The 13,499-nt window shown below is 42.8% G+C and overlaps 1 protein-coding gene across 1 annotated transcript in view; it reads right to left on the bottom strand.

Annotated features, from left to right (window-relative positions):
* The window catches only part of NOC2L (NOC2 like nucleolar associated transcriptional repressor), a 1,272,638-nt gene that overhangs the window by 1,105,312 nt on the left and 153,827 nt on the right, over positions 1-13,499 (bottom strand). The window lies entirely within an intron of this gene.

Below are 13,499 nucleotides of genomic sequence, written 5' to 3'. Positions count from 1 at the left end.
ACTAAAGCCTGCTAAGCCCAACCATTCAGACAAGGACTTTGCTTCTGCAAAAGTCACAGCGTTCATTAAATTGCAGTCTTCAAAGAACATTTTCTTCCTACAGCTGCCTACATTTCTGTTGCCTTGCACCTCGTTCTTCTTACAGTCTACCCCAGGAATGTACACAGCTGCTTTACTACCTTCTTTTAGGTGAAGAAAGGTTTCCTCATACTATCCCTTACCCTACTCCACTCATGTCTCAAGTTCCAATAGTTCTATGAAATAACTATAGCATTACTACATAAATAACAGTAATGTCCCTACTTTTCTGCGTAATTTGAGGCCAAGTTTCCCTGAAGAATTAATATCCTATATTTGGTTCCTACTTCTGGCAGGCAGTCTATAGCAGTACTGAATGTAGAATTAAACCACAGTACCATTAACATCTCATGCAAACAAATGCACAACACTGGTCTAAATGATTTTTTTTGCCTGGTTCTTAATAGTCATGCTCTGTAAGTAGCCAAAGTCCTGATTTCATGTCCATGACAAGTGGAAAGGAAAACAAACAAAAACAGCAGTTAGGAACAGCTTTCTACTCAATATGAAAAAATACTGCTTAAATGTACTCTACATAAGCAAAATGCTCATCAAACATTATGTGACCCTAAATGCTCATATCATCTGCAGCACATATGAGCTCCCCACTAATCACTTAGGCATTTGCACATCTTCTGAAATCATGGTTATATCTGAACGTAAAGTTAAAAACAGCATTTCAGAAGAGACTGACCAGATAAAGGTGTGTAGACACACAGACACCTCATTACTAACACTAATGCCAAAAATCATCAAGGGAAAAGAAACATTAACAAAAGAGGTCTGTTGAGAAGCCATGTACCCACAGCTCATTTCTCCAGATAAGCATGATTACTTTACTCCTCCCACTCTGTGAGGCTTGTCCCTCCCCTTGGCTGCTGGTGAGCACTAGCCAAGTGTGCAGCAGTGACTCTGGGTAGCTCTTCCTTCTTAATTTTGTGGAATGAATCATAGTGTCACCCAAATGGCAGGTTTCAATGTGCTCCTTCTAGTACAACTGCTGCAAGGTTACCTATGCAGACCTGTCTTTAGAGTGGCATCCTTGTAAGATCAGATGGCCTTGCCTGAGGATGAAGAAAATTTCCCCTGCCTTCTATCAGCTACCATGTCCCAGATACTGTGACCCAAAGTCTACTCCTGAACCAAGGTCAATGGCAGTACAAATGGAAGTCCTGCCCCAGTTACATTTCCATTCTCTCACATATGTAAAGATTAAACTCATTGCCTCCTAAGAAAGGCCACACCATGTCAGAGACTACCCTCATACTATATGCAACCACAAGCCACTGATGGCAAAGTTACTTTAGGGGATATAATTACAAACCAGAAATATTCAGCCTAACAGTTGTAGACTAATACTCGCTTCTCATATTTGTAATATGGCAGCTTCCCATTCCTCCCACTACAAACTTCAGCCAGCAGGAATATGAATGCACTACAGAAATGTATAACACTGAAAACTTACAATTAATAAAGTGCTTATCAAGATGAGGGGGTGCAAGGGAAAAATAAGTAGCCACTGCAATGGTATTCTGATCAGCACATTTTATCTAACTTGCATTTCTTACCTTAGTTTATTTATTAATTTGCATCTCTTGACCAAACTAGAACCACTAGGCTCGTGTCTTTTCTGAGAAGACCAGAGGTTATACAAATTGGGAAAATCTGGCCAGGACCCTCAGAAGAAATCCTCCTGCTCTTCTTTCTAGCAAGTTCTATGGGATCTTTAACATCTACCCAGCTACAACTAGCTCAAGCTAATGGGACTTCAGTTTGTCATCTCATCTGAAGGACAGCATCTCAGGAGTGCCACACCACCATAACGCTACACTGAATGTCAACACAAGAAAATAAATCCAAGTATCTAATGTGGGAACAAAACCCAGAGCACTTTAATCTTTTAGGCATCAAAGGCAAATGTGCAGCCTTAAAAGCTCTTATAAGAGGAACTACCGTTAAAAAAAGAGTTCCAAGCTGCAAATACATTTACAAAGGAAAAGTTGCTCTCACCAACAAAATGTGGCTACAGAACAAGGAATTCCTCATGCATATCACCAGATCACTAGCTGAAGAAATTCCAGTTATTCAATCGACAGGCATCACTGAAAGTCTAAATTACAAATCAAATGTACATATGTGGAGGTCCTTACAAGCTTACCTAAAATCAGAGACCTCCGAAACACAAACACAAGTACGCTTCACATAATACATCTGCAGAACATAGTACACATATACCACCACACCAGGCAGAGTCTCACCAGGCATGACCCTAAGGCACAACACAAAAACAAACATCTTGGTCATAGGTGACTCATTGGTCAGACACACAGATGCCCATCTCACCATGTTGGATAAGGAAAAGGTCACGGTCAACTGTCTGTCAGGTGCCAGGATCCACCACATCACACATGCACTCAAGTCTTTCAAAAACAGGGTGGGGAGGGTGGCCTAATGGTTAAGGTATTTGCCTTACAAACACAAGGTGCAGGGTTCGAGTCTCACAAGGGATAATTGGCTAGGCTTAAAATGGCTCACAAGGCAGTTAGCTTAGTACTAATTTATGAACCTATGAACAAGCAGTGTTATGACTCCGTCCTTGTCCATGTTGGTGTCAACGGCTTGAGATGTCCCTCACTGGACTATATAAAGAGAGGCATGACTGAGCTCTCTGACTACGTCTCTCAGGCAGGTATATCCCTAGCCTTAAGCAGCATTTTACCTTTGCCTAGGATTATATCTCAATACAAACAAAAAATGATCAACTTCAATAATTGGCTTAGTTTCTGTTGTCATTCAAAGGGGATCCAGTATCCGTCACCCTGGGATGACATGATCGACAAACCTCAATGCTTTGCCAGAGATGGTCTTCATCTGTCAGCCCTGGGATTTTGGTTACTGGCCAAGGCTAGTGTCATCCCTATAGTAACTTTTTTAGGCAATGTCACAAGAACAAAATTTGTGATGTAAAAACACCCTCTAAAAATAACTCAAGGTTATGCTGCTAAATGCTAGGAGTCTAAACCAGAAACTGCATTCACTGGAAGCAGTGCTCACCATGGAAGATGCTGACATTTGCGCAGTCACTGAGACCTGGTTTAAGGCTGCAGAGAGCAACTCACATATACCAAGTTACATTTCCTTCCAAACATTCAGACAACAAACCGAAGGTGTGAGAACTAAAAGAGGTGGTGTATCAATATTCATTAAAGATAAATACACCTCTAGATTGGTTAAACAGCACAATTCCCTTGAATTACTTCAGGTGAAATTGACTATAGGCAAGACCCCTCTTCGGGTCATTGCCAGCTATAGGACTTCCTCCATGAATCAGGACATCCACTCAGCCTACTTGGATCTACTTCAATCAAGATGCAACCAAACACCCTTGTTTTGTGTGACATTAATTACCTGTCCATAGACTGGATAAATTATACGTGTTCTAACTTACCTGTCCAAAAGTTCCTGGACTTTGTTAGCTCCAATGCCCTGGACCAACTGGTTGACACACCCACAAGGGGCTCAAACATCCTGGACCTGGTGCTCACCAACATGGGGGACTGCTGCACCACCCCCAGAGTGTGTGGCCATCCCTGGTGGACCTGAACACAAATCAGTTTCGCTAGAAATAACTATAACACAAGACCCCCCCCCCCCTTTAGAAAAAAATTGACAAAAAAAATTCTCCAAGGCAATTACAACCTCTTACATGATGGCATAAATAGCTTCATAGTCCCTACCCCCACTGATGGGAACAGACACCTATGCTGAGTTATACACCAACGCTTTATACAAGAACTTGTACAGTTGTATTTGACTCTACCATATCGGATAGAAGCAACGCAAGATATTAAAGGAAAAATAAACCTGTCTGGTGGACAACTGTCATTAACAGGCTATACAATAGGGAAAAAAACTGCTGTAAAAGTGGGAAGGAACAGTCTCAAAACTGGAAACACTCCCTCCTCAACAAACAAGCAAATAAGACTCCTAGTGAAGTCCTCCAAAGCTAACTACTAATCCAAAATCAGCCTCCCTAACTAAGGATAACCACAAGGCATTCTTTAGTTACATCCGTAACCTCAAAGGTATGGCCAAGATTTGCATTGAACTCGTAGTTAATAGTACTACATATATAGAACCTGTGGATATAGCAAACCTGCTGACTGACAGGTTCAGTAAAAATTTCAGTCCCCTGCCTCCGCCACATATATCCCAAAGCATCCCTAACACCTGACCCCCACCCAATATCTCTGAGAAGCATGTCTTAAATACCCTCGCCAAGGCCAAAAACACAGTCTCTATGGGACCAAACAACATCCCAGGCTGTGTTCTACATGGGTTAGAACAGGAATTAGCATCACCATTGAGCACGCTTTTCAATCACAGCCTAAGCACTGGCTTTGCCCCAGCAGAATGGAAAACAGCTATAGTCATCCCTTTGCACAAAAGAGGTGCATCCACGGACCCCAGGAACTATAGACCCATTAGCCTGACCAGCTTGGCTTTGTCAAGGGGAGATCATGCCTGTTAAATATGGTGGACTTCTTACAGTCACCAAAGCCCTACAGGAGGGCAAATCTGTGCATGCAGCCTACCTAGACTTAGTCAAGGCCTTTGACACAATCCCCCAACTCAGACATAATTGATAAACTTACCCAGCTGGGTAGCAGCTACCTAGAGACTTTTGAAAGGTATAAAAAAGAAATATGCACATGGAAAAGAAAGAGATTTGATATGGTGAAATATGTATGCAAAACTGAAAGCCAAATTAATCAATAAAAAAGGAAGCCCCAAAGATATTTGAAGAGAAATACAGATAAAGGAATCTGGATATGGAAAACTTTACAATTCAAAAAATAAGAAAACAGAGGAAAAGTAGAAAAGAAGATTTGTAATGGAGAAGTTAAAGAAATGGAAACGGAGGTTATGGAATACCTGTGAGGTGAAGGATTCAGTGTAGAAAATCTTACTCAGAAAACACCACAGCAGGATAGAGCAATGGACAGCCATCCACATTAAGGAGAAACCAGTTGAATGGGAAGCAACTGGTCAGTTGCCATCTGAAGATATTTTGGAGCCTTTCACAGGAAACCATTGCAAATGTTCATTTGAAGCTGGACAGAAAGGGAAGGAACAGGAAACTCTGACACAAGCAACCTTGACGAGGGATAGGTCAGTGAGTTCCCATATTACACAGCAACAGATGACACGCGATAAAATTGAAGAGAATGTGCCTGTGCCACAGGAAGATGCTACAGAACCTTCTATAGAATGCCCGCAGGAAATAGAGAACAAAAATTGTGCCTTCAGTTTAGAAGAAAATGAGCTAAGAGAAGATCTGCTTCATTTCGTTGGGTGGCATGATGCCAGGGCACTTCTATGGGCCAGGCTTGTAAAGGCGCCAGGGCCATTAGCCTAGTACACACCTATGAACCTATTTAACAGAGATAGCCATATTAAGATCAAGGAAAAAAATAGACTGCAGAAGGTCAATAAAACCAAAAAAAATTTGAAGTTCGATAAAACAAACAAACACAGTAATTAGGACTGTCCATAGAGTTCTATGAGATATAACAGAAGTAAACAGAATATAAGCTGGACCAACCTGGTCAACAAATGTCAAATAAATATATTACTGTGCACCTAAATTAATAACAGATAACATTCTACAAGAACACAGGGTAGTAAGGGAAAGGAAGGGGATAAATCGAATACCACCATGGAAGTACTGAACAGAGAAAACTATAAAGCAATAAGACAAGAAGTGTCACTATTAGTAGAGTGTAGAAGAGGAAACAGTTCAACAAAAACACTCAAAGATAAGACATGATAAAAGCAATGCTCAATATTAGAAAAGCTCAGGGTTATCACACACTATCACAAATAATAAACTAAAAAATATCAGCACAAGCAAAAAACTTAGAAGATATGCAGATAAATATAAAGGAAAAGTACAAAATAAGCAATTTATTGATGACCCAAAGACTTCCAAACAGAATTGGGAAACAAGGCAAAAGGAAATGAAAGACCACCCAAAAAAAAAGAAGAAATAGATACATTTTGGAAAAATATCTATGAAGATCCTGTAACCCCAGCCACTGGGGATGCACAAGCTAGTGCATTTCTTCGTGCCGGTCTCAAGCCTGGATAAATGGGGAGAGTTATGTCAGGAAAGGCATCCGGTGCAAAACTTTTGCCAAATGACACCTGCGGACAACAATACAGATTTCCATATCAGATTGGTCGAGGCCCAGGTTAGCAACGAATGCCACCAGTACTGGTAGCCAACAGGGTGTTGGTGGAAACTGGGCTACTGTTGGCCAAAGGAGAAGAAGAAGAAGTAGAGGGGGATGGCATACCCAAAGGCAGGAAGAAAGGAGGAATGTTAGGAGTGTGGTAGTGACCGTAGCAACTTTGAATGTTGGTAGTATGACTGGAATAGGGAGAAAGCTAGCTGATATGATGGAGAGAAGGAAGGTTGATATATTGTGCGTGCAAGAGACCAGATGGAAGGGGAGTAAAGCCAAGTGTATTGGAGGGGGGTTGAAATTGTTCTATCATGGTGTGGATGGGAGGAGAAATGGGGTAGGGGTTATAAGTATGCCAAGAGTGTTTTGGAGGTGAAGAGCGTCAGATAAGAGTTGTGTTTATGAAGGTGGAAATTGATGGTGTGATGATGAATGATGTTAGTGCATACGTTCTGCAAGTTAGGCGTGCGATGGATGAGAAAGAAAAGTTTTGCAGTGAGTTTAAGTATTAGTGAGTGTACCCAAGGGTGAGAGAGTGGTGATTGGATCGGATTTCAATAGGTATGCTGGTGAAGGGAACAGAGAGAATGAGGAAGTGATGGGTAGGTATGATGTTAAGGAGAGGAATGCAGAAGGTCAGATGGTAGGGGATTTTGTGAAAAGGATGGACATGGCTGTGGTGAATACATATTTAAGAAGAGGGAGGGGCATAGGGTGATGTACAAGAGTTATTGAAGATGCACACAGGTGAATCCTATGCAGGAAGGCCAGTCTAAAGGAGCCTGGAGACTGTAAAGTGGTGACAGGGGAAAGTGTAGTTAGCAGCATAGGATGGTGGTCTGCAGCTTAATGTTGGTGATCAAGAGGAGGAGTGTGAGGGCAGTGCCAAGGATCAAATGGTGGAAGTTGAAAAAGGGTGATTGTGAGGTGGAATTCAGGGAAGAGTTAAGACAGGCACTGGGTGGCAGTGAAGGGTTACCGAATAACTGGTTAACTACAGCAGAGGTGGTAAGGGAGACAGCTAGAAAGGTGCTTGGTGTGACATCTGGTAGAGGAAGGAGGACAAGGAGATCTGTCTTTGGCCTAGCACTCTTGTGTGGGGTCATTTACTGCACTGTTATAACTTGTTGATACTTGTTAACCTCTGCTATCTCTGAAAAAACAAAAAAAATCTTGCTTTTTTCCCCACTTTTCTGAGATTTAAAAAAGTTCAGTTACAGGCTTGCTGTTCTTGAACTGTTTGTAAGTTTCTGTGAGGCCATTTTTTGCTTGGGCTAAAGGAAAGTCTCTCTGTTGATCAGTGGCAGTGAAAAACATTGAGCAGCCTGCCTGCCCCTGTGGGAGTGGTTACTGACTTGAAACTGTAGTTTTATTGGCCATTTTGGGTCAATTCCAAAACTCCTTCATCTTCCTCTCTTAAAACCCTCTTTTGCGCGGTTTTGCGCGTTTTTGAGCATAGCGCAACAGTGGGCAGCGCCGCCTAATTGGGTTTAAACTATTCCTGGCTCCACAAAGTCTGCTCTTCACTTTTTCCCTTAGAACTGCTCTATCTCTCAATTTAAACATCATATTCTCATTCTAAGGCCCTTCACTGGTCCAATTAAGTAATCCTACAAGTTAGCACTATTAAACCATAAGCACTACTTACTCTTATACTCTCTCCGATTACCCTGTCCTCTATTGGTCCGTCTTAAATTCAGTTTCCCTATTACTCTAGCATGTCCAAAGGTCAGTCAATGGTTTCCTCTCCAGTCCAGCTGGTGAATCTGGGAATTTTGAGGCAATGTTACAACTGCCTCATGTACACGGACAACCCTCTCCTCCTCCAAACAGGTTCAAATATATGTGAGAGATGCAACTATTTAGCCAAACTGGAGGCTGAGCTCTCTCATCTCAAAACTGGTGAAACCAGTCAGGAGGAGAAGGTAACCTCACATAACACAATTCCAGTATCACATAGTCCCACCACATCAGCGAACCAAACACATAAATACACAAAAACATACTCAGAGGCTCTAAATAAAAATCTATCTAAGCAACAGAGACCTCCAAAGCAGACATCCAAGCAAACACTACCTCAAAACAAAACACACACAACACATAACCCACAAAGTCAGTGTGCCAAGCAGCCACCGCCCTTAAGGCTGAATAACACACCTGATACTCTTGTTATAGGTGACTCTATTGTCAGACACACTGACGTCCCGCTCACTAGGCTGAATAAAGAGAAGGTCACAGTGAGCTGCCTGTCGGGTGCTAGGATCCGACACGTAACGCAAGCACTCAGGTCACTCCAAAGCAAATACAAATATGACTCAGTCATTGTACATGCTGGTGTGAATGACCTGAGACGTACCTCCCTGTTCTACATGAAAAGAGACATAGAGGAGCTCTCTGATCACGTAGCCCAGGCTGGTATGACCCTGACCTTGAGCAGCATCTTATCCTCACCTAGAATGATGCCACAGTACAAAGACAAAATGATCGATTTTAACAATTGGCTAAAATTTTGGTGTCATTCAAAGGGGACCCAGTGTCTGTCAGCCTGGGATGACATGCTCGACAAGCCACGTTGCTTTGCTAGGGACGGCTTGCACCTGTCACCACTGGGCTTTCGGATATTGGCAAAGGCTCTTGCCACCCCCATAGTGCCTTTTTTAGGCAAGGCTCAAAAGTCAAACCCACCCCCATAGACAGCACAAGAAACTAAGGGTAATGCTGCTAAACGCCAGAAGTCTTAACCTCAAGATGCACACACTCGAAGCTCTCCTCAGTATGGAGAACATCGATATCTGTGCAGTGACAGAAACCTGGTTCAAGGCTCCAGAGAGCACCCCAGCACTACCAGGCTATACCTCATATCATGCTTTTCGGCCCCAAAACCCGGACCGAACCACAAAAGGAGGGGGAGTTTCCATATTTATCAAGGATATCCACACCTCCAGGTTAGTGGCATTGCACGAAGTATCGGAGACCATCCATGTGCATCTAACAGTGGGCAAGACTTCTTTTCAGTTTATAGCATCCTACAGACCACCCTCTCAAAGTCAGGAATCCCATTCGGCTTTCCTGAAAACATTGGAGAACATGAAGATCTCTCCGAACACCATTATATTGGGCGACTTCAACTACCCAAACATTGACTGGAAGCACTACTCAAGCCCCAGCACCTTAGCCCAAAGATTCGTGGAAATTATAAACTCAAATGCTATGGAGCAACAAGTCACCACTCCCACAGGAGGGGACAACATACTAGACCTGATCATTACCAACATGGGGACTCTATGCTCCACACCAGAAGTATATCCCTCATTGGTAAGATCAGACCATAAATTAATTTCATTGGATGTCCACATCCCGACCCCACCCCCAGCCCAGAAAACAACAGTGAAAAACTTCTCAAAAGCGAACTTCTCACTTCTCAAAACCGAAGTGGAATCCTTCAAGGCCCCAGGGCCAGTGGAAACTACAGCCCAAACTGCAGAATCCTATATAAATGCATTCTACGGACATCTCCAGGAATGCATGGATCATGCTATCCCAAACAAAACCAAGACCCAATCATCCAAAGGCAGGCGTCCAGTCTGGTGGACCCCTGCCATAAATAAGCTGTACAACAGAAGGAGGAAGCTACTACATGATAGAGCAAAATCCCTAACAGGGAAGGCATCTCTGATCAGTACTAGCAAAAAATTATGATCCCCTCATAAAATCCTCCAAGGCCAGCTTCGAGAGAAAAATTGCACAGGACACAAAAGACAATCATAAGGCTTTTTTCAGTTATGTTAGAAACCTGGGATGCAACTCCCAGACTTGTTCTGAGTTGATTCTAAACGACAAAAAATACACTGAACCCACAGACATCGCCAATATCCTGGCAGACAGGTTCAGTGCAAACTTCTCCACCCCCTCCCCCCCAAAAGAGCAAGTATCTATCCCAGTAGAGGGCTGCCTCCCAAACATCTCAGATGCTCAGGTGAAGGCTGCCCTCTCCAAAGCAAAAAACACTGCTTCCATGGGACCAGATGGCGTCCCAGGTTGCGTCCTACATGAACTACAAGAGGAACTAATCCCTCAAATAAAACAGCTATACAATCTCAGCCTCACTAAAGGATATGTGCCCACAGAATGGCGTACAGCAACAGTGGTCCCACTCCACAAAGGTGGAGCCTCTATGGACCCTGGAAACTATCGCCCCATAAGCATGACTAGCTTAGTCTGCAAGGCTATGGAGAGGATCATCATGGAGCTCATAAACAAAGACATTGGGGACCTACAGACACTAGATCCTACCCAGTTCGGCTTTGTCAAGGGCAGATCCTGCCTTTTGAACCTGGTTGACTTCTTTGAAACAGTCACCAAAGCCATAGATGAAGGGAAGGTAGTCCACACAGCCTATCTGGACCTTGCAAAGGCATTTGACACAATACCCCACTTGGGCATCATAGATAAGCTATCCAGCTTAAATATAAACCCCTATGTCACAAGATGGGTTGCAAACTGGCTCAAAGACAGAACCCACAGAGTGAGAGTTGCTGGAGCCATGTCAGACTCGAAACCGGTCACAAGTGGCGTCCCACAGGGTTCTGTCCTGGGACCACTCTTGTTCGGTATATACTTTTCCGAGGTACAGGCAAACGTGGGAGGACTATGGCTCACCAGGTGTGCAAAAACATCCTTCAAAAAGGTCTCACAGAGACAGATAACTGGTGCCAGTGCCATGGTTTAAAGCTAAATGCCAAAAAATGTATAGTCATACCCTTTGGCAAAAACAATGTGCCCACAAATTACCACATAGGCGGAAACCCATTAAGTACAGAGAAAGTTATTAGGGACCTGGGGACCCAAGTTGATAGCAATCTCTCCTTTGAAAACCACATTGCCAAAGTGGTTAGAAAGACCTTCTACATAGCCCACCTCATCACGAAGGGTTTCGCATCTAGATCAAGAGAGGTAATCGTGCCTTTATTCATCCCTCATCAGGCCCATCATAGAATACAATGCCCCTTTGGGATGTACCTTACCCGACACCTGCAGCAATTAGAAAGACCCCAAAAGTATCTCACCAAGAGGATCAAGGGTCTCAAACAGATGCCATATGCTGCTCGGTTAAAAAAACTCCAGCTCTACTCAGTTGCATACAGCCTACTTTGAGGCGATCTATGCCTGACATACAAAGCTATGTCAAATCCAGAATTAATGGACATGCTCCACCTCAGTAAATCTAAATCCCTTAGAGCCACACTCTTGAGGGACTTGAACCTCAGCACAGAAATAAATAGAACTTGCTGGAGGGACAGGTTCATAACCCAGAGGCTCCCTTCGCTCTGGAATAGAATTCCAGTTCATGTGAGGCAGAGCACCTCACTGAATCTCTTCAAGAAGAATCTCGATAAGTGGATGGGGGATCGCAGGTTTGTCCCAGGGATTACTCCCGTGTCATTATTAGACAGAGGCACAGTAAACTAAACCTTAAATAGGGCACAGTATACTCAAATCAAGGGGTGGCGTAAGCCATACAGAATCGGGCTAGGCTTATAACTGCCCCAGGGCAGATAGCCTAGTATGAACCTATGAACCTATGAATGAGGAAGTACAGGAAAGTACACAGAGAAAGAAGTTGGCGAAGAAGAAGTAGGACTGTCAGAGTGATGAAGAAAGAGATGAGGCATATGGCGAAGAGAGAGGTGGCGAAGTCTAAGGATAATGCATATGGAGAGCTCTATAAAAGGCTGGACACTAAGCAGGGAGAAGAGAACCTATACGGATTGGCTAGACAGAGGGACAGAGCTAGGAAAGATGTGCAGCAAGTAAGGGTGATAAAGGAAAATTAACGAAACGTACTCACAAGCGAGAAGCATTTACTTTCTGGAACCTGTGTTCTGAGAGACTGCCTCCCAGACTATCTGCAAATATACAGAGCTGAATATATTTTTTGGTTTTGGAGTTTGTACTGTTAGTTGTTGCTTAGATCTCTGTCCCCCACCCCTATTTTCTGCCGTGTCTTCAGTTGCTAGGTTTTTTACAGCTTGTATGTTATCTAACTCAAGGATCACTTGCATAAAATTTGACCTGTTAGTAACAGCCTGCATTTAATTGCTGGAACTTGTGTTCTGAGAGACTGCCTTCCACACTATCTGCAAATATACAGAGCTGAGTATATATTTTTTGGTTACACAGTTTGTTAATTGTTGCTTAGATCTCTGCTGAAACTGTTGTCTCCTGTTCTGAGAGACTGATCTGCAAATATACAGAGCTGAGTATATTTTTTGGTTTTACGAGTTTGTACTGTTAGTTGTTGCTTAGACATCTGTTGAAACTGTTTTGTTCCACCCACCCTCCCTATTTCTGGTTTGTAGTTTATATTTTGTGGCTTTTGCAGTTGCCGCCCCACTGTAGACATGACCTGGGTCACTCCCCCAGTCCCATCTCTTTACCACATTCTACCTAATAAACTCTTTCTGCACTTGCTTTTAGTCATTTTTAATTTAATTGCATTTTTTAAACTGTTTTTGGTCTGACATTGCTACATACTCAATTGTGTTAGCTCGCACTGCGCGTGAATTGTTTCACTACTGTTTTTGCTACTTTTCTGTTAAAAAAAAAAAAAAAAAAAAAAAACTGTGAGCCTGTTTCCTACCATTCCTGTAACTAGTGTTCCATATACAGATTTGCTGTATCCAGGCATTTATGTAAGCTTCTGAGCCCCCCAAGCCTTTCTGTGATGGAGGGAAGCCTTCTAGCTTATCAGAAGGGGTGATAAGCACTAGGTAACCTGTCTACCACATAAGGAGTGGTGGTTCTGGCCCAGAAATTGTAGTATTGGCCGTTTGGGCAATACCTTCCATCTCTCTCAACTTTCTGATTTGAAAGCCTGCATTTGCACTTGTTTCTGTCCTGTAACTCTAGTGCAGAAACAGATTCTTAGTTTTAGCACTTAAATTTGCTTATTCATGCTCAGCACTTGTTCAGAACTTGTAAGCACTAAATAAGTTATTAATTACTATAGCACTCAATCTTTCTCATTAACTAGAGAAAAACAGTTCTTGTACTCACTTTCCTCACTTATCTAGAGGAAAATATTTTTTTATTCAGGCATGTCCAAGGGTCAGCTCCCAGTGTTCTCTCCTGTCTATCTGCCTCAAGATGCCCAGATTCATCAATGTAGAAATT

This window comes from Protopterus annectens, chromosome 2.part1 (assembly GCF_019279795.1).
Source record: "Protopterus annectens isolate FY-2018-M chromosome 2.part1, PAN1.0, whole genome shotgun sequence".
NCBI classification, from domain to species: domain Eukaryota; kingdom Metazoa; phylum Chordata; order Ceratodontiformes; family Protopteridae; genus Protopterus; species Protopterus annectens.
This window is presented reverse-complemented; position numbering and strand designations above follow the sequence as displayed.